This window comes from Oryctolagus cuniculus, chromosome 7, assembly GCF_051225735.1.
Source record: "Oryctolagus cuniculus isolate XC-2025 breed Fujian yellow rabbit chromosome 7, ASM5122573v1, whole genome shotgun sequence".
Classification (NCBI taxonomy): domain Eukaryota; kingdom Metazoa; phylum Chordata; class Mammalia; order Lagomorpha; family Leporidae; genus Oryctolagus; species Oryctolagus cuniculus.
In genome coordinates, this window is record NC_142873.1 from 103,495,060 (window position 1) to 103,517,519 (window position 22,460).

General features: G+C 38.3%; 1 pseudogene; it reads left to right on the forward strand.

Moving 5' to 3' along the window:
• Positions 1-8,257: 8,257 nt before the first annotated feature.
• The window catches only part of LOC103350272 (cyclin-dependent kinase 17 pseudogene), a 133,859-nt pseudogene continuing 119,656 nt past the window's right edge, over positions 8,258-22,460 (forward strand).

The window sequence follows — 22,460 nt, forward strand, 5'->3', positions numbered from 1 at the left end:
GTATTCTATAGAGTACATGTCCCATAATTTCTTTATCCAGTCTACTGTTGATGGGCATTTAGGTTGATTCCAGGCCTTAGCTATTGAGAATTGAGCTGCAATAAGCACTGATGTGCAGACAGCTCTTTTATTTGCTAATTTAATTTCCTTTGGGTAAATTCCAAGGAGTGGGATGGCTGGGTTGTATGGTAGGGTTATATTTAGGTTTCTGAGGAATCTCCAGACTGACTTCCACAGTGGTTTCACCAGTTTGCATTCCCACCAACAGTGGGTTAGTTTCCCTTTTCCCCCACATCTTCACCAGCATCTATTGTTGGTAGATTTCTGAATGTGAGCCATTCTAAGCGGGGTGAGTTGAAACCTCATTGTGGTTTTGATTTGCATTTCCCTGATTGCTAGTGATCCTGAACAGGATCCTGTTGCAGGATATAAAATCAATGCACAAAAATCAACAGCCTTTGTATACACAGGCAATGCCATGGCTGAGAAAGAACTGCTTTGATCAATCCCATTCACAATAGCCACAAAAACAATCAAATACCTTGGAATAAACTTATCCAAGGACGTTAAAAATCCCTACAATGAGAATTACAAGATCTTGAAGAAAGAAATAGAAAAGAATACCAAAAAATGAAAAAATCTTCCATGCTCATGGATTGGAAGAATCAATATCATCAAAATGTCCATTCTCCCAAAAGTAATTTATAGATTCAATGTGATACCAATCAAAATACCAAAGAAATTCTTCTCAGATCTAGAAAAAATGATGCTGAAATTCATATGGAGACACAGGAGACCTCGAATAGCTAAAGCAATCTTGTACAACAAAAACAAAGCTAGAGGCATCACAATATCAACAAAAACAAAGCTAGAGGCATCACAATATCAGATTTCAGGACATACTACAGGGCAGTTATAATCAAAACAGCATGGTACTTGTACAGAAACAGATGGATTGACCAATGGAACAGAACAGAAACACCAGAAATCAATCCAAACATCTACAGCCAACTTCTATTTGATCAATGATCTAAAACCAATTCCTGGAGCAAGGACACTCTATTCAACAAATGGTACAGGGAAAACTGTATTTCCACATGCAGAATCATGAAGCAAGACCCCTACCTAACACATTACACAAAAATCCACTGAACATGGATTAAAGATCTAAATTTATGACCCGGCACCATCAAATTATTAGAGAACATTGGAGAACCCTGCAAGGTACAGGCACAGGCAAAGACTTCTTGGAAAAGACCCTAGAGGCACAGGCAATCAAAGCCAAAATTAAAAACCGAGATTACATCAAATTGAGAAGTTTCCGTACTGCAAAAGAAACAGTTAGGAAAGCGAAGAGGCAACAAAGAGAATGTGAAAAAATACTTGCAAGCTATGCAACCAATAAAGGATTAATAACCAGAATCTACAAAGAGATCAAGAAACTCCACAACAAAAAAAAAATAACCCAGTTAGTGCTTTTATTTTTAAAAATATCTATTTCCCTCATTCTATTATTTTTACTAAACTGTGGAACTATTTATTATATAGACAATATAACTAATAGAAAATAACATTTGTTTTGTCATTTAATAAACTAGAAATTATTTCTTCCATTTGCATTTAGATTATGACTTGTTTTTAGATAATATTTGTATTTTGGTTACACAAATACTATTTTATTCCATTGAAATTGACTTTTGCATCTCATTCAGAATCTGCAGTTTGAGATTATAGTTAGCATAGGATAAAAACCTTTTTTACCTATTAACATTTGTATAGAATTACTAAAACTAACCTAGAAAATAACAATTACTGAGATACTTGGGTTTGTGTTTTGTTGCAGTAGACATTAATTTGGGGACTGTACTCTCACAAAAATATGCAGCATTTTCCCCTTGGAGCAAAGAGCAGTATATATTTGCCATTTGCTGCAGTCTGCTGAGAGTCTGCAGCAGTTTGTGCCAAATGCAATGCAGATGCTGCAGTAGCAATAATGTATTCATGATGTGTACAACTACATTTTGACAGGAGCAGTTTCTAGATGTGTTTAGTCAACTTCTGGCCTTTGCAAGGAACATAAATATAGATTGCTTCATATTCTATGCATATCCATCAAATTTGAAATAGAAGAGACCCTTACAAATGGTTATATAAGAATCCATGAGGGTGATGGGAAATAAGGTAATAAAAATTTTATTCAATGAAATTTGGAACCTGACAGGTAACCTATGAAATATTTGTTGTTTGGCTGTAGAATATCTACCTAATTTAAAGAGCTTATGCTGCAATCTATTAGTACAATAATTCAAAAAGTCAAATAATGTTCCACACAATATCTAAATCTCAATATAATAAAAAATGTACTTAGTACCCCACCAAGGTGAATGTGATGTTTTAAATGGTTAATGGAACTGAAGCGTATATAGAGGTAGACATTTAATCATGCTTAAAATTGAAATATTTTGATTATTGGAATTATGAAGATTTTCTTTTTGACACATGTGATGTAGACTATCAAGTTTCCCTTATATCTTCCCTTTTCCAAAGTGATAGATATACTGGCTGAGTAGAATAGCATGTACCATGAAGTCTGTACTTTCCAATCTCCATTTATAGTGGGTTTAGCTATGAGACTACATTTTTTGCTTCATAGAATGTATCTAGAAATAATGTGCATGAATTTCAAGTCCCATTCTTATGAGGAGGGGGCAAAACCTGCCATTTCCATTTCTTCTTTTTGTTGACTACAATACCATTTTATAGCATTCAGACAAAAGCAGTACTTTACAATAAGGGAATCCAGATCTTGCTGCAAGGTCAACAAAGTCACACTTTTTTTCCTAAGATTTATTTACTTATTTGAAAGACAGAGTTACAGAGAGAGGAGAGGCAGAGAGAGAGAGGTCCTCCATCTGATGGGTCACTCCTCAATTGGCTGTAAGGGCCAGAGCTGTGTCTATCAGAAGCCAGAAACCAGGAGCCAAGAGCTTCTTCCGGGTCTCCCACTTGGGTGCAGGGGCCCAAGGACTTGGGAAATCTACTGTTTTCCCATAGCAGAGAGCTGAATTAGAAGTGGAGCTGCTGGGTCTTGAACCAGCACCCATATGGGATGCCAGCGCTTCAGACCAGGGCATTAACCTGCTGCACCACAGTGCTAGACCGCAAAGTCACACTTTTACATTAATGAGAATTAAATTCATTCCTTAAGGCTGGCACTGTGGCTCAATAGACTAATTCTTGGCCATGCGGCGCCGGCACCCCGGGTTCTAGTCCCAGTTGGGGTGCCGGATTCTGTCCCGGTTGCCCCTCTTCCAGGCCAGCTCTCTGCTATGGCCCAGGAGTGCAGTGAGGAGGGCCCAATCCTGGGGCCTTACACCTGCATGGGAGACCAGGAGAAGCACTTGACTCCTGGCTTCGGATCAGTGTGATGCGCCGGCCGCAGTGTGCCGACGCAGCGGCCATTGGAGGGTGAACCAACGGCAAAAAGGAAGACCTTTCTCTCTGTCTCTCTCTCTCACTGTCCACTCTGCCTGTCAAAAAAAAAAAAAAATTTATTTCTTTAAGTCCAGCTCATTTTCTGGGTCTTCTTCAAAAACCTTGCATTCTCTATCTTGTCAGGATTAATTTCTCCCATTCTGACATTTTTCATATATAAACCTTTTTTTTTCTCTTTAAATTTTCAAGCACTGACTCATATATCAGTTCTTTTATTTTTTTATAGACACACAGAGAGACAGAGAGAAAGGTCTTCCTTCTGTTGGTTCACTCCTCAAATGGCTGCTATGGCCGGTGCTGTGCCGACCAAAGCCAGGAGCCAGGTGCTTTTTCCTGGTCTCCCATGCAAGTGCAGGAGCCCAAGCACTTGGGCCATCCTCCAGTGCCTTCCTGGGCCACATCAGAGGCTGGACTGGAAGAGGAGCAACTGGGACTAGAACTGGGACCCATATGGGATGCCGGAACTGCAGGCAGAGGATTAACCAAGTGAGTCATGGCACCAACCCCCATATATAAAACTTAATTAACTGTGAACTGAAACTGATCACTTGGACTAGTGAGATGGCATTGGTAAATGCCACCTTGATGGGATTGAATTGCAATCCCCTAGTACGTTTCTAACTCTACCATTTGTGGCAAGTCCAAGTGAGCATGTGCTGAACTGTACATCTCCTCCCTCTCTTATTCCCACTCATATTTAACAAGGATCACTTTTCAGTTAAATTTAAAAACCTAAGAGTAATTGTTTGTTAATTACAGAGTTCAACCAAAAGTATTAAGTAGACCAAAAAATATACTAAAAGGGATAAAGTATTAAGTTGTTCATTGACAGTCAGGACAAGGGCTGATCAAGTCATTGTTTCTCATAGTGTCCATTTCACTTCAACAGGTTTCCTTTTTGGTGCACAGTTAGTTGTCACCAATCAGGGAGAACATATGATATTTGTCCTTTGGGAATGGCTTATTTCACTCAGCATGATGTTTTCCAGATTCCTCCATTTGGTTGTAAATGACTAGATTTCATTGCTTTTTACTGCTTATAGTATTCTATAGAGTACATGTCCCATAATTTCTTTATCCAGTCTACTGTTGATGGGCATTTAGGTTGATTCCAGGCCTTAGCTATTGAGAATTGAGCTGCAATAAGCACTGATGTGCAGACAGCTCTTTTATTTGCTAATTTAATTTCCTTTGGGTAAATTCCAAGGAGTGGGATGGCTGGGTTGTATGGTAGGGTTATATTTAGGTTTCTGAGGAATCTCCAGACTGACTTCCACAGTGGTTTCACCAGTTTGCATTCCCACCAACAGTGGGTTAGTTTCCCTTTTCCCCCACATCTTCACCAGCATCTATTGTTGGTAGATTTCTGAATGTGAGCCATTCTAAGCGGGGTGAGTTGAAACCTCATTGTGGTTTTGATTTGCATTTCCCTGATTGCTAGTGATCCTGAACATTTTTTCATGTGTGTGTTGGCCATTTGGATTTCCTCTTTTGAAAAATATCTATTGAGGTCCTTGGGCCATCTCTTAAGTGGGTTGTTTGTTTTGATGTTGTGGAGTTCTTGATCTCTTTGTAGATTCTGGTTATTAATCCTTTATTTGTTGCATAGTTTGCAAATCATAATGAAAGTATTAAGAGTCAAAGGGATCACATAAACAAGACTAGTGTCTGCTAATATTAACTGATAGAATTAAAAAGGAGAGAACGATCCAACAAGGGAATCGGGATACACAGCAAACTCATAGAATGGCAGATATCCTAAACAGCAGTCTGGCCTCAGAATCAACCCTTAAGGCATTTGTATCTGGTTTAAAAACCCATGAGAGTATTTCAGGCATGGAAAGCCAAGACACTCTGGCAAAAAAACAAAAACAAAAACAAAAACAAAAACAAAAAACATAAATGAAAGGTCTCTGCCAGTGAGATCTCAGTGGAAAGAATGGGCCATCAAAGAAGGAGGTGCCTTTCTCTGAAGGGAGGAGAGAACTTCCACTTTGACTATGACCTTGTCTAAATAAGATCAGAGTAGGCAAACTCAAAATGCTTCAGTAGCCTTGGCAACTCATTACAAGAGCATAGGGTGATTACTGACATCATAAATAAGAGTGTCAATTGTTAAATCAACAACAGGAGTCACTGTGCACTTATTCCCCATGTAGGATCTCTGTCCTTAATGTGTTGTACTATGTAAATTAATGCTATAACTAGTACGCAAACAGTACTTTACACTTTGTGTGTCTATGTGGGTGCAAACTGTTAAATCTTTATTTAATATATACTAAATTGATCTTATGTATATAAATATAATTGAAAATGAATCTTCATGTGAATGGGATGGGAGAGGGAGCAGGAGATGTGAGGGTTGCGGGTGGGAGGGAAGTTATGGGGGGGGAAGCCACTGTATTCCATAAGCTGTACTTTGGAAATTTATATTTATTAAATAAAAGTTAAAAAAACTTATTAAGATATTAGAGATTAATTAATTATTAAAGGTAATGTTAATTTATTATTATCCTTTTCATAGTTTTTTCTTAATGCCATTTGAGTTGCTTTTACATGTATTTGCATTTGGCACCCTCATTGCACTGTGAGCCTTTTGTGGTCATATCTTCATCACTTCTACCAAGAGACAGTTATTATTTTGCATTCCGGGTCCACTGGGTTCCTTCAGCAAGTGGAGCATATTCTTATATCTGGACTTTTCTACTTGTTATTCCCACCTTATGGAAGTCTAGCCTCCCAGATAAACAATTAGATTAGATTAGATATTATTATCAATTAATTTAGGTCTCTTAAATGCCATTTCATCAAAAAGTGGTTTCTTACCCCTATTTCATGTTAGCTGCCTATTTCTGTTTAGGTACAATCAAGAAGGACTAGAAGTTTTAAGACATTGTTGAAATAGAAAGTAGAGAATATCAGGAAAGGAGTCTTGAGGTAACGGGAGTGATTTTGGGAAAGGCACCTCAGAGCACAGGGATGGAAGTGGAGGGAAAGACAATGACAGGGTTATTTCTTGATGAGCTATGCTTGCAGCAGCTGGGTTATTGTCCATTTCTTTCCCTATAGTTGGCTGAATAGAGAGCAGCTGGGGTCTTTTCCCTCAGGTTTAAAGGAGGAGATGTGTACATTGAAACTGGGGAGTGCAGATTGTCCCATGTGGGTTGATAACTCCAGCAGGGATGAGTGGTACCCAAACTCCAAAGGCAAGTTAGTAGCTCACACTTCCAGTCATTTTTCATGAGTACCACAATCAGTCCCGGAGGAAATGTCAACACAAACATGGAAAGATAGCCCAGCATTTCTGATTGTTGAAGAAAAATAGATACCACAATAGAGAAAATCAAATGAAAGATCAATATTACAAAAACAGAAAAAGAAATAATATGTATGAGGCTATCATAAATACCGGCGCCGTGGCTCATTAGGCTAATCCTCCGCCTTGCGGCGCCGGCACACCGGGTTCTAGTCCCGGTCGGGGCGCCGGATTCTGTCCCGGTTGCCCCTCTTCCAGGCCAGCTCTCTGCTGTGGCCAGGGAGTGCAGTGGAGGATGGCCCAAGTGCTTGGGCCCTGCACCCCATGGGAGACCAGGATAAGTACCTGGCTCCTGCCTTCGGATCAGCGTGGTGCGCTGGCCGCAGCGCACTGGCTGCAGTGGCCATTGGAGGGTGAACCAACGGCAAAGGAAGACCTTTCTCTCTATATATCTCTCTCTCACTATCCACTCTGCCTGTCAAAATAAATAAATAAATAAATAAATAAATAAATAAATTGTGAGATATAATAGAGAGAATTTCTCAGGATAGTATGTGTAATTTAAAATCTAGATGTACTGGAAATGACAATGCTGATTATCTAAGGGGAAAAAAAAGCACAATGACTTGAGGAATCAAATTCAACAGAATTATAAGCATAACAATTGAGCCAAAAAATTTCCCCACTTGAGGTAAGTTATTTGAAAACTGTAAACAAAATTTTCTTTTTTTTTCACAAAGTCTTTTCTTGTTTCTGGGCTGCTTAACTTTCAACTCTTTCATTGCATTAGAAAGAAGGCAAACTTTGACTAGAACAAGGAATTCATTCAGCTTTGCGTTTCAAAATAAAGATTATAAAGTCCAAGAGTAAGACTTACTTTTTCTCCCTATTTGATTTTTTTCACTCATTTTTCATTTGACCAGAATACCTAAAAGTACATTTTGAAGAATACCACATAGGTGATGCTTCCACAGTCCTGGTGTATTGGAGAATGTTTCTACTGCCAATACAAGTAAATCACAATCTGGATGAATAAAGGTCTTTAACTGTACCCTTTTTGCTCAGATTTTGACATTGCTCCAATGTTTCTTAAGAGAAATCTGATGATAGCCTATATGCTTTTTCCTATATAGTAAATCTAGTTCTTGTAGCTAAATCCTTTCTAGATGAGAATTCTGGCTGAGAGCCCCAGCAGGAGGCAGGCTGCCCCCAGTACAGAGAACGAAAGTCACATTCTTTGTCCCCATTCCCCGATGAGAGCACCCAGCAACCAGAGGGGAGAAGGTGCCATCTTGACACAAGTGGAGGCTGCGGCAGCTCTCAGACACACAACCAGATTTTAGCAGAGAGCAAAACATGGATTTCCCATTGCCCTGAAGTCTGGCTGGGAGGGTTGACAGGAGACTGGGTACCTAGGACTGTGAGGTTTCTGTATCCTCTCAACTCAACACGGGCTCTGCGGCTCAAGCTGCCAAGGCAGAGCACCCACTGGCAGCTGGCTCTGGAATGACTGTGCTCCCTCTGTGGATGGGACAGGCTCATGGTGTGGAGAAGGGGTCCTCTATAAACTGTGACTGTGGGAACCCTGTGAGTGCACAACAGGATGTGGGGTGTAGCTGGATCTTGCAGCAGTCAGTATATCTGGTGTCACACCCCCAGAGCTCCCTGACTGATGTGGGTCATGGCACAGGAGTCTATGCTCTCACTGAGAACTGCACAGATCCTTTGTGTGGTTCATGCACCAACACGGGTGAAGGCTGTACCCACTGGGGATTAACCCTGGGCATTGAGCACCTTGGAAGAGAGGAGATAAGGTTAGAATTATGCCAACACGTGTGCTCATACCCTCCCCTCTACTGACAATAGAGGCCATCTACCAAGCAGAACTGAGGTGTCACCCTGGATTCTCGCTCCACCCTGAGCACTGACCAGAGCTTCCTGGCCACACCCAGCACACCCCTCTGGGTACTCACCGTAGGAACAAATACTCCACCAAGATACAGAGGCATAGGTCAAAGATAAAATTTAACAGTGGAGAACACCAACAAATATTTCCACAAATGCCTAAAAATAAATGCAGAAATATAAGAAACAAGAACAAGGAAGACAACATGACTCCCCCAAAGGAACACAACAACACTTCAATATTTGAATGTGAAGATGAAGAGATTGATGAAATGCCTGAAAAGGAATTCAAAAGAATTATCATAGGATTACTCAGAAGCAATGAGAAGCAAATCCATGAGTTAAAGAAATCCACACATGACACGGATGAAAAGATTTAGTGGAAATGCAGATTTATATCATATTTCATTTAAGAAAGTTTTCTCTCATTTATATTCTGAATTTTTTGTTTCTCTATTAGACCAGCTATCTTTTCAAGGAATGTCAATTATCTTTGTATTGAATATCTGCTGTCTTTCTTAGATATTGCCTTTATGAAAAATGGTTTCCAGTGTGTTATTTGTAATTTTTCTGAGTTTCAACTCTTTGTAATTGGTTTGGTCTTATGAAAACTTGCCTGTGTCCTTTCTTTCCGGCTTGTGTGAGTTCTCCGCTATCATTATTGCTCTATCTAATTTACTTGTTAGCCTTTATTGTATTTTAATTTATTTAATTTATTTCATTGTCATGTCTTCTATTCCATAAAATCCTCTTTGTCCACCAAAATTTTCCTGAAGTACATTTTCTTTCTGTTTACTTAAGTTTAACTAGGGAAAATTCAACTTATTTATTTATTATTAAAGATTTATCTATTTTGTTTCTTTGAAAACCAGAGCAATAAAGAAATAGGTATGGGGAAGAGAAAGAGAGAGAGAGAGATCTCCCATCAGCTGATTTACTCTCCATACAGATTTGACAGCCAGGGTTTGGCAAGGTCAAATCCAGGACTCCAACATGGGTGGCAGCAGCCCAAGGAATTGGGACATCTTCAGCTGCTTTTACAGGTACACTAACAGGAAGCTGGGTTAGATGCTGAGCTGCCAGGACTCAAACAAGCCCTCCAAAAAAGGATGCTGACATTGTAAGCTGAGGGATAACCTGCTGTACCACATCACCACAATATCAGCCTGTCAAATTCAATTTAAATTCACTTGTTAAAAAAATATTACAGGTAGAATTTCCTCGACTCTCCTTTATGTTCATCTGTGAAGTCAATGAACTTATATTTATTTAATTTCAACTATGTGCCAGACATTAACTTTGGCTCTGGAGTTAAAAAGATTAAAAAAGCAGACAATTGGTCATCCTTCAAGGAGATTATCTTTTAATGTGGGAATTAAGACAATAAGATGGATACATGGGGAAATTTTAAATGTCAACAAGCAATATGGAGGAGACAGCAGGTAGAAATAAAGTGCAACTATTTAGCTAGTATTAGGTAAGGCTTTCTTGAGGATTCTATAAAATAATGTTATAAATTCAATATTTATCACCATACCCCAGTTAGAATAGCACACATACAGAAATCTACCAAAAACATGCTGGTGAGGATGTAGGGAAAAAGGGACTCTAACCGACTTTTGATGGGAATGCAAATTGGTAAAGCTACTATGGAAGTTATTCTGGAGATTCCTCAGAAACCTAAATACAACCCAACCATACAACCCAGCCATCCCACTCCTTGGAATTTACCCAAAGGAAATTAAATTGGCAAACAAAAAGCTGTCTGCACCTCAAGGTTTATTGCAGCTCAATTCACAACAGCTAAGGCCTGGAATCAACCTAAATGCCCATCAACAGTAGACTGGATAAAGAAATTATGGGACATGTACTCTATAGAATGCTATAAGCAGTAAAAAGCAATGAAATCTAGTCATTTACAACCAAATGGAGGAATCTGGAAAACATCATGCTGAGTGAAATAAGCCATTCCCAAAGGGACAAATATCATATGTTCTCCCTGATTGGTGACAACTAACCGTGCACCAAAAAGGAAACCTGTTGAAGTGAAATGGACACTATGAGAAACAATGACTTGATCAGCCCTTGTCCTGACTGTTGATGAACAATTTCATACTTTATCCCTTTTAGTATTTTTTTTTTTGCTCTACTTAATACTTTTGGTTGAACTCTGTAATTAACAATTATTCTTAGGTGTTTAAATTTAACTGAAAAGTGATCTCTGTTAAATATAAGAGCAGGAATAAGAGAGGGAGGAGATGTACAATTTGGGACATGCTCACTTGGACTTGCCCCAAACGGTAGAGTTAGAAATGTGCTAGGGGATTTCAATTCAATCCCATCAAGGTAGCATGTACCAATGCCATCTCACTAGTCCAAGTGATCAATTTCAGTTCAAAATTGATCATAATGATAAGATTAAGAGTCAAAGAGATCACATAAACAAGACTAGTGTCTGCTAATACTATCTGAAAGAATTAAAAAGGAGAGAATGATCCAACATGGGAATCGGGATACACAGCAGACTCATAGAATGGCAGATATCCTAAACAGCACTCTGGCCTCAGAATCAGCCCTTAAGGCATTCAGATCTGGCTGAAGAGCCCATGAGAATATTTCAGGCATGGAAAGCCAAGACACTCTGGAAAAAAAAAGACCTAAATGAAAGATCTCTGTGAGTGAGATCCCAGAGGAAAGAACGGGCCATCAAAGAAGGAGGTACCTTTCTCTGAAGGGAGGAAAGAACTTCCACTTTGACTACGACCTTGTCTAAATAAGATCAGAGTTTGTGAACTCAAAATGCTTCAGTAGCCTTGGCAACCCATGACAAGAGCCTAGGGGGATTACTGACGTCATAAATAACAGTGTCAAATTGTTAAGTCAACAACAGGAGTCACTGTGCACTTATTCCCCATGTAGGATCTCTTCCTTAATGTGTTGTACAATGTGAATTCATGCTATAACTAGCACTCAAACAGTACTTTACACTTTGTGTGTCTGTGTGGGTGTAAACTGTTGAAATCTTTATTTAATATATACTAAATTGATCTTATGTATATAAAGATAATTGAAAATAAATCTTGATGTGAATGGGATTTGAGAGGGACCTATAACAAAACTGAGAAAAGTAAAATAAGAAAATATATTAATAACTAGTTTTACAATTAAACTAGCAGTATTACTACACAAATGGGAATCATTAAAAGATAATAAGGGGGATTTGAGTGTTTGGAGTGGTGGTTTAACTTACAATTGGCATGCCCACAATCCATATCACAGTGCCTTTGTTTGACTCCCAGCTCCACTCCCAATTCCAGCTTCTTGCTAAAGTGCACCCTAGTAGGCAGGAGGTTATGGCTCAAATAGCTGAGTCTCTGCCACCCCTGTGGGAATCTCCTATTAAGTTCCTGATTCCTGACTTCAACTTTGCCCAGCCCATGATGTTGTGGGCAATTGCAGAGTAAACAAGCATGTAGGGGTCCTCTTTCTCTCTCTAAATTTACCTGTAAGCTTAATGTTATTACACCTTTAAAAAGACTAATAAATTCCAAGGAGTGGTATGGCTGGGTTGTATGGTAGGGTTATATTCAGGTTTCTGAGGAATCTCCAGACTGACTTCCATAGTGGCTTAACCAGTTGGCATTCCCACCAACAGTGGGTTAGTGTCCCTTTTTCCCCCACATCCTCTCCAGCATCTATTGTTGGTAGATTTCTGAATGTGAGCCATTCTAACTGGGGTAAGGTGAAACCTCATTGTGGTTTTGATTTGCATTTCCCTGATTGCTAGTGATCTTGAGCATTTTTTCATGTGTCTGTTGGCCATTTGGATTTCCTCTTTTGAAAAATGTCTGTTGAGGTCCTTGGCCCATCTCTTAAGTGGGTTGTTTGTTTTGATGTTGTGGAGTTCTTGATTTCTTTGTAGATTCTGGTTATCAACCCTTCATCTGTTGCATAGTTTGCAAATATTTTTTCCCATTCTGTCGGGTGCCTCTTCACTTTCCTGACTGTATCTTTTGAAGTACAGAAACTTCTCCAGGACACTGCTGATGCTGTCCTTATTATTTTAGGTCCAAGATTTTCCAATTATCAATTGAAGGCCCTGAGAGAAAAGGGGTACTCCTTTTCTGGTAGAACCAGAAGCCCCAGCATCCCAATTTGAGCTTCTCTACTCTTGAACATCCTTTAAGGTAACACTGTCATGTTTATCTTGTTAACCCAATCAATAGCTACTACTTGTCCTTCAAGGATCCTCATAAATAAATCTCTCAGCTGAGGTATATATGGACTTCTTTATGTATTGTCCAAGCCTTGTTCACACTTTGTTGTGTTTTTTTTTTCGGTCATGAGGCATTAAACATATTATATATGTTTATATTATCATGTTTCCACTTAGGCTGAGATTCTTAGTGGTTTTAGTCTTATTTATCTTCATATCTCTAATGACTGGCAAATAGAGAATGTCTGGTCAAAGTGTGTTGCATGTGCAAAATAATCCTTGCTACTAAAAGGCTTTACAGTTCTACAAAATACCTTACTATCTCACTTGCTTTCTCAATAATTTCTCCACTCCTGCATTAATTCTGAGAATTAGAGTGTTTTATTCTGATTTTGTAAATAAGAGACCTGAAGATAACATTTGTTAAGTATGTTAATTTTCACAAAATTTGCAATGATGTCTGGTTTTCTAATCAGAGGCAATACAATTTCATATTGTGGAAGACAAATATATTGGAATTTTATGGTTTTTCAAAAAAGAAATAGGTGGAAAGAATTATTATATAAATTAGCTTATTCATATTATTTGAAGGCATCCTTGACTTCTTTGTGGACAATGAGATCTATGGCAAATTGAGCTAATACCACCATAGCAAAATTGTTTTTCTGTTCCCAACACAGTAGAATTAAAAATAGAAGTGTTCTTCTGATAGAAAAAAGAAATGATGTTTTCATTAATGTTATGTTGCTTTGCCTAAGATATGTCAATAGAATGTCACCAAACAAAATTAAAAAAATATATTTCATTTTTATCCATTATTGAAATCTCCCATCTGAATTGTAGTAAAGAGTGGGATGAATAAAAATACCTGAATGGTTAGTGTCCTGAAATATGAGAAATCAGAGTCAAATCATTTTCTTTGATGAAAGTGCACTAAAATTGAATTGTTGATTTCAGGTGACATTTTCAGTGATTTGGGCTCATCCAGATTAACTGAACTTTTATCCTCAATCTGGATGCTTGGCATAGACTAAGAAGTGTGAATGACGTTTAGTTATGATGAGCTCAAAGCAATGATATAAGGAATTTAAAAAAATCCTTTTTGAGCAACATTTATCTAAAACAAATATAAACCAATATATAATATATAAGACTGTAGGTCTAAATGTTCCAGCAATAATCAAACTTAATTCTATTTGTAATGGATCAGAGAACCCTAGATGAAAGCCAAGTAAATCTTTGAATAAAGATAAAAACATTAGGGTAGTTTTAACATTTTCAATTAAATTTCTTCAAAATACACATTTTCACCTGTTAAGTCACAATAATACCTCTAAATGATGCTTGAAGGTAACTATCCTGAAGCACATAGTAGGTGTTTGTATAGTTTTTAAATGATTGATTAAGTTTAAGGTAAAAAATTATTAAACATTTTTTACTGTGTGTAGTTTACTTTCATCTAAATGACTTTTATGATCACGTAACTTTTAAAACTCAACTTGTTCCTGATTTATTTTTTACCTTTCTTTTAAAATCCTGTTCACTTGTCATTAAAGCTTATATCCAAGCTTTGTTCCAAGGTTGTTCTGTAATTTTCCTGCTTAACATCTAAATATTAATCTAATGTTTTGTTTATAAGAATTTTATCACCACATCATCATTTAATTCAGTTTCTCATCTTCTGTCACCCAGAGCATCACATTTTTTTCTCATTTTGTCACCAAAAATCATATTCCCCATCCAACAAACCAATAAAATTGCTTCCAACAGTGGATCCATGTGTCCTAATAGCACTGAAATCTTACAGAGCTTTTTCACCTACGTTCACAAAATGATATGTATAAAAATGGAACATCCTTGGCAAAATTTATCCCTCAGACAAATAACAGGAATTCCCTGTGAATTAAAAAACAAAGCACCAAGCCTTAGAAGTAACTCAATTAAGTTATATATATACACACTCACATATGAGGGGACATCAAAAAGCTTATGGAATGGAATTATTTTTGATGTGAAAGTATTTTAAGTCCAAATTTTTGGCAGATCTCCAAGAAATTTATGGAAAACAGTGTATTGTGAAAAAATTGCATCGATTCTATTTCCATGAACTTTTCAGGTATTTTACACACACACACACACATGTTATATATATATTATATATACATATATACATATACATATGCATATACATATACATATATAATAATAGTATTGCAAATTGATTCCCAAAAGACAGAATGGACAGCAAAGTGTAGCTTAGTGACTCAGAATGATAACTCGTGACCTTGACATTTGTATGTCCTTTCTTTGATATCAGAACTTTTTCATTAAAATCTTTACTTGGTGTACCACATACAGTTTTTGAATTCTTATACTGGTTCTCAGAGGGTAGCTAGTTTTATTTCTCTCAGGAAGCAACAGCATGTAGTACAGTAAATATGCTGGCTCTGAGTCCTGCAGAATCTAATCAATGCCTAGTGATGGAACAAAGACATAAGTCTCAGCCCTTCTCCCTCATTGCCCAAAAGATAGATAAGCACTGGAATTTATTCCTTGGCCTTGAGTCTCAATTGGGTCTCACACCCTATTGCTTTCTTAGCCCACCCCCTAAAGCCACCTGAAAGACCAATTGCTGGAATACCTGAAAGATCAGTTTTAGGAATTCCCCTCTGCCTGCTATCCCCACCACCAACCCCATCGCTAGCTCTCCTCAAATATAAAAAGGCCCAGCCCCCAACACCATGTGTTATGTCAATGTACATGCGGGCAGTTGGTCACCCACCTCTATGAATTGATTTTCTCTGAATAAATTTGGTCTGGCTGTAAATTTGTACACTGCTTCCTCTCTATTTTGTGCCTCTTTTCCTAACACCGAGTTCCTTCACTGTCCACTGTCTGAACAATTAGCTTTTGATTTGACTCATATAGGTTTCTTCTGTATCCTCTACCTTCCCTTAATGCCACAGAGAAGTGAGGCAGCTGGTTTTGAAGAACAAAAGCTGTGTAGAATCCAAAAACAATGGTCTATCATATGAAAAACCAACAGGATCCAAAATGTATCAGGTAGCAATTATTATCTTTCTACTTCAACCCACTCATGATACAGAAACCATTGAGTCTCTACCTAGAAACTGGTTTGCTGTTTGGAACAATTGTCCTGTAAACAACACTGTTAAGGTGTTGGTAGAGACAAAGATACAAAAAGCAAAGAAAGAAAGAAGAAGGAGAAGAGGGAGGAGGAGGAGGGAAGGAGAAAGAAAGAAAGAAAGAAAGAAAGAAAGAAAGAAAGAAAGAAAGAAAGAAAGAAAGAAAGAAAGAAAGAAAGAGGAAGGAAGGAAGGAAGGAAGGAAGGAAGGAAGGAAGGAAGGAAGGAAGGAAGGAAGGAAGGAAGGAAGGGGAAAGAAAACACAATACATTTGGATTTAATAAAGGTTTGAATTCCAGATCTTAGATTCCACACATGTTTTCATGGTTATCTAAAATATTTGAACTTGGGGGCCGGCGCCGTAGCTCACTTGGTTAATCCTCTGCCTGCGGCACCGGCATCCCATATGGGTGCTGGTTTCTATTCCTGGTTGCTCATCTTACAGTCCAGCTCTCTGCTGTGGTCCAGGAGTGCAGTGGAGGATGGCCCAAGTGCTTGGGCCCCTGCACCCACATGGGAGACCAGGGAGAAGCACCTGGCTCCTGGCTTCGGATCAGCGCAGCACTGGCTGTGGTGGCCATTTGGGGAGTGAACCAACAGAAGGAAGACCTTTCTCTCTGTCTCTCTCTCTCTCACTGTCTTTAACTCTACCTGTCAAATAAAATAAAATAAAATAAAATAAAATAAAATAAAATATTTGGTCTTGATTTTTTCTGCCTATACTGTCAGGCTTATAAGAACTGTTGTTACCGGAGAAGCAAAGGATCCTTGTCTTCGAGCAAGAAATAATTCAAGCATGAGACAGAGAGCAGTGGAAAGCAAAATAGCAAGGTTTATTAGGGTAGGGACATCCGTAAGAACAGATGGCCACCTCTCCAGACAGGACCTGGGAGAGAGTGCCTAGTGCACATTTAGGCTGGGGCTTTTAAGGGGATGGGTCTTGCCTTTCTGCCCTTTCTCTCCCCTTCTCATTCTTCTCCTCCCGCACAAGGACTTGTAGGGTGTAAATACGAAAAATTCCTTTCTGATTTTTTCCCACTGAAGTTATCAGACAGGGGGAAGCCTGGCTGGCATCACCCCTTCTTAGAGGAAGGATGTTTACCAGGCCAGGTAGAAGGGATAGGATCCCCTGGAAGGTCATCAGGATCTGGGCAGGACTTTGAAGTGCTTACACTAGTCTGCACCTGGACGTTTATCGGGATGACTTTGAGATGCTGATGCTGGACCGCTGTAGATGTCAGTTCCTTAGGCCCTTGTCCACACACACACACACACACACACACACACGTAAGCTCATTTCTGACTTCCTGCCTAACACTATGGTTTTGAAGTAGACAGGCAGGGCTGGCGTTGTGGCGCAGCAGGTTAAAGCCCTGGCCTGAAGCGCCGGCATCCTATAGAGGCGCCGGTTCTGGTCCCGGCTGCTCCTCTTCCATTCCAGCTCTCTGCTATAGCCAGGGAAAGCAGTGGAAGATGGCCCAGGAACTTGGGCCCCTGCACTCACATGGGAGACACAGAAGAAGCTCCTGGCTTCAGATCGGCCCAGCTCCTGCCATTGCGGCCATCTGGGGAGTGAACCAGCAGATGGAAGACATCTCTGTCTCTACCTCTCTCTTTAACTCTGTCTTTCGAATAAATAGAATAAATCTTTTAAAAAAACTGCTTTATTTCTTTTAGGTTTTTTTTTGTTCTACTTAATACCATTGGTTGAACTCTTTAATTAACACTCAATTATACTTGGGTGTTTAAATTTAACTGAAAATTGATCCCTGTTAAATATAAGAGTGGGAATTAGAGAGGGAGGAGATGTACAGTTTAGCACATGTTCAATCAGACTTACCTCTAATGGTAGAGTTAGAAACGTGCCAGGGGATTCCAATTCAATCCCATCAAGGTGGCATGTACCAATGCCATCTCACTAGTCCAAGTGATCAATTTCAGTTCACAATTGATCATAATGATAAGATTAAGTGTCAAAGGGATCATATAAACCAGACTAGTGTCTGCTAATACTATCTGATAGAATTAAAAAGGAGCGAACAATCCAGCATGGGAAGCGGGATACACAGCCCATGAGAGTATTTCAGGCATGGAAAGCCAAGACACTGAGGCAAAAAAAAAAAAAAAAAAAAAAAAAATGACCTAAATGAAAGATCTCTGCGAGTGAGATCCCAGTGGAAAGAACAGGTCATCAAAGAAGGAGGTAACTTTCTCTGATGGGAGGAGAGAACTTCCACTTTGACCATGGCCTTGTCTAAATAAGATCAGAGTTGGTGAACTCAGAAGGCTTCCATGGCCTTGGCAGCTCATGACAAGAGCTTAGGGTGATTACTGACGTCATAAATAAGAGTGTCAATTCTTAAATCAATAACAGGAGTCACTGTGCACTTACTCCCCATGTAGGATCTCTGTCCTTAATGTGTTGTACTAAGTGAATTAACGGTATAACTAGTACTCAAACAGTACTTTATACTTTGTGTTTCTGTGTGGGTGCAAATTATTGAAATCTTTACTTAGTATATACTAAATTGATCTTCTGTGTATAAAGATAACTGAAAATGAATCAGGATGAAGAATGGATGGGAGAGGGAGCGGGAGATGGGATGGTTGCAGGTGGGAAGGTGGTTATGGGGGGAAAAGCTGCTATAATCCAAAAGTTGTGCTTTGGAAATTTATATTTATTAAACAAAAGTTTAAAAAAAAAAAAAAAGAAGTAGACAGGCATACAGGTTAAAATTGATTAAGTTTGTGAGCTGGAAGACCATGTCTTCACCACACCCCTGTGTGACCTCATGCCCCTACCTGGCCACATCTTAGTGCCCAATCAGGTTAATTAACCACTCCCCTATGAGAGTGTATTAAAAGCCTTTCCTCCCTCCCTTGCCCTGACCTCTTGCTAGGAGGGGGCTGGCTGTAGCCCTGTGCCTCCAGGGCATGTGGCCTTTGGGCCACCCATCCTAGGCTTCCTAGCCTACTCGCCCCATGCTTCTGGCCTAGATGGTCTTCTATGTGGCTGGTTCCTGGTACTCCGTATGAACTCATATTTACCTCTCCCTCTTAGATAAAGCTCTCACTCTCCTATGCATCTTTCACACTAAATAAAAGCTTAAAATGTGCCATGCTGCCTCGTTCATTTATGCTGGTATTTAGAATTCTTCTCTAAATACTAGGCAAGAACCCACTTGGGCTTATTAATATTGAGGATTTATTAATAAGCATATGGTGATATCGTATGGCACCCCAAATATTGATAACATGTTTTCCTTCTGGGGAACTTTATCTGGCCAAATTTCTTATATATTTTAGCGGGCTAAATTCCAATATCAGTTTCAGAATTAGTTTTTGATAACAACAACCCTAGCAAGTGTTTACTTAAACTTGATTTCATATCAGGATAACCTAGGTGCTTTATACACATTCTTATATTTTATTTTTCAGCAACATTGCAAGATAAGTTCTGTAATGATTAAACTGAGAAAATTGAGGCCTACCTTGGAAAAGCTTACTTAAGCAACAACTGGCAAGCAGGTATATCATATCTAGGACTATGTGATTATGGAACATTACTTTTTAATCATCATACAACTTTGCATTAAATGAAAATATGTATATGAATGAAACTGATGTATATCATGTGCTAAGTATGCCAGTTTTATTTTCTCTGCCTGTATTTATGTTTTAATGTTAGTAACTAAGCAATGAGTCATAATAATATTGTTTGGTTTTACAGACTTAGATATGAAAGGGTCTAAAGAGCTTTAAAATTTTAAAGTGTTTAAAGTGTTAAAAACAGAACACAGGAGTACAGAAAATAATGAAGGAAAACTTTCTTGAAAAAGTGAGATGTAGAAGAACCTTAAAGGAGATGATGCATATTACCCAAACAAGGAAAGTGGGATGGTGCTTTGTCCTGCCCATAGCTCCACAGTTGAAAAAGTTATTACTTTTTAAAAAAATAAGTCATATTTTTCATTGATTTTATAGAGTCATTTTTACAAGATTCGTTATTCGCTGAGAGAAGCTAAATGTCTTATTTCCCCCAATAAAATCGACTTCGAGTTGTAATGACCTATTTCAGGTCTATGAGCCATATTCCTGGGAAGTCTTTAAATTTGAAAGCATTCATTTCTTCATTAACATCCTGATTTACATGTCCCTAGTGCTGCTACAGCTGCTTTATTTAGCATAGGCTCATTACTGGAAATGCTTTGGTGGAATCAGAGGCAAATGTTCTCTTGCTTCGGTGGACATATGCTGAATGACCCACGGTATTCATAAGGGAAAAATGCTTAGTAAGTGAAACAGAGGAAACAAAACTAGGCAATCATAAATATTTTTGGCAGAGATAATGTATTACTGAAAGGTCATTTACCAAATTAAGTGAATGGTATTTGATTTATGGTTATTTTATTAACTTGCACGTGTGAGTAGCTGTACCTGGCTAGGTTTACATACATAAATCTGTTGCATGTAGACACATAATAGATTCATCTCCACTTATATCCAGACATAACAAATGTCTTTGTGGGGAGTCTATATAAAAATTCTCCATACACTAAACTGCACAGTGTTCCATCATTTTGTTATGAGAATAGGCTCAGCAAAACAACAGATTAAATACAAGCACATACTTGTACAGATGTTCTTCGGATTATGATGGAGTCGTGTCCTGATAAACCCAATGTTATGTGAAAACACTGGAAGTGGAAAATGTATTTAATAGAGCTTTACAACACAGCACACTGTGGAATATCAGTTGCTTGCCACTGTGACTGCTGAGCAGAGCCACAGCTTGCTGCCATTTCCCAGCATCACAAGGGCATCATATGGCTTGTTTCTCACCTAGTGTCTGCTGTCAAATGCTGTGACAGGATATTTGAGACTGAGTAATTATAAGGAAATTATATTTATTTTAGCTTATGATTCTGTAGGCTGAGAAGTCCAAGAGTGAGGTGCAGGTGTCTTTTTAGCTTCTGATGAGAGCCTTGTGCTGCTTCAACTCAAGTCAGAAGGGTGAACACATATGTGGGACAAACAAAGCACAAGGGGCAGTTGTGTTTTCTAACAACTCACTCTCACAGGAAAGAACCCACTCAATGGAAAAAGGTGATAATCTCTCTTGGTGACCTAATAATCACTTAAAGGCCCTACTGCTCAATATTCTTACTGTGAAATCAAGTTTCATCATGAGTCTTATAGGGAACAACCGATAGCATGTGAGAAAAGATCAAAATTTAAAATACAGTGTTTATTGAATCTGCATCATTTTGCACTATTATAAAGTTGAGAAATCCAAAGTAAAACCATCATAAATCAGGATCATGTCTATAATGTTCCTGAAAGGGTGTTAGGTCTTATTAATATATTTATGAATAAAAATTCAATGCATTGTCACTTAAATGTCTATAACATATATAATAATGAATAAAGAAATTTCTGAAAAGTCTAGTTAATGATGCTATTAAATAGAAATAGTATCAATCAAATATTGTTAATGGTACTATTGTAGAGACTGAAACCCTCTCCCAGAGTTTCTTTTTCTCTTATTTCCTTTTGTAATAGACCCCTTAACTCACCAAATTAAGGCTGAAAACATGATTGGCCTGTTGGAGACCCTACTAGCCTTGTGAATAAGTTTCCATCAGTGGGATGCAAACAAAAGTAATGTGTACAGCATATTCCAACTTCCTGAAGAAAATCTGTCTTCCCTGCCCTTCACTCTTTCATGTCTCCCAAAACAGGAATGCAGACACCAAGGTCAGTCAGTTTCAACTCTGAGAACCATGCCATAAGCTATGGCAGGGTGGGATGAATTTGAGTCCTTGAATGGCCTTGCGAAGCAAGGCTCACCCTATCTACCAAGTTCTTTAAGTGGCAGAGAAATAAATGTCCTCTTGAGTCACTATTTACATTTAGAAGTAACTATAATTTTAGATCTTTTGTTGCAAAACCCATGAATATCCTAAATAATAAATGGTCTATGCATATTTTCTTTCATTTAATTTTTACAATTATTGGATGTCCAGGGTCATATCTCCATTTTACTTCTTATTCAAGATACTGGACTATGTAATGATCACAATTTCCAGCTCGTAAATAATGGAGGAGCTATTTGAATACATAATTCATCCCTTTTAACAATCACATGACTTTTTTTCAAAATGTATTTCCTCTTTTCTATTCACATGTAATGCTTTGGCTTTCAAATGTCTTTCTCTCTTCTGCTCTTAGGTGTCTAGCTCTTTTGTGACCTTCTTGGTTTTGTCTGGGTATCTTAGTTACTGTCCTCAACATTTCTGTATTCAGCATTTCCCAGAACTGAAGTGATTAGGTGTTCTGGTTTGCAATGCATAAATTTTCAGAATATATAATTGAAAAAAGTGGAATTTAAATGTTTCACTTTTCATGAGATCATATAAACCAAAGAGAAATAAATCTAATTG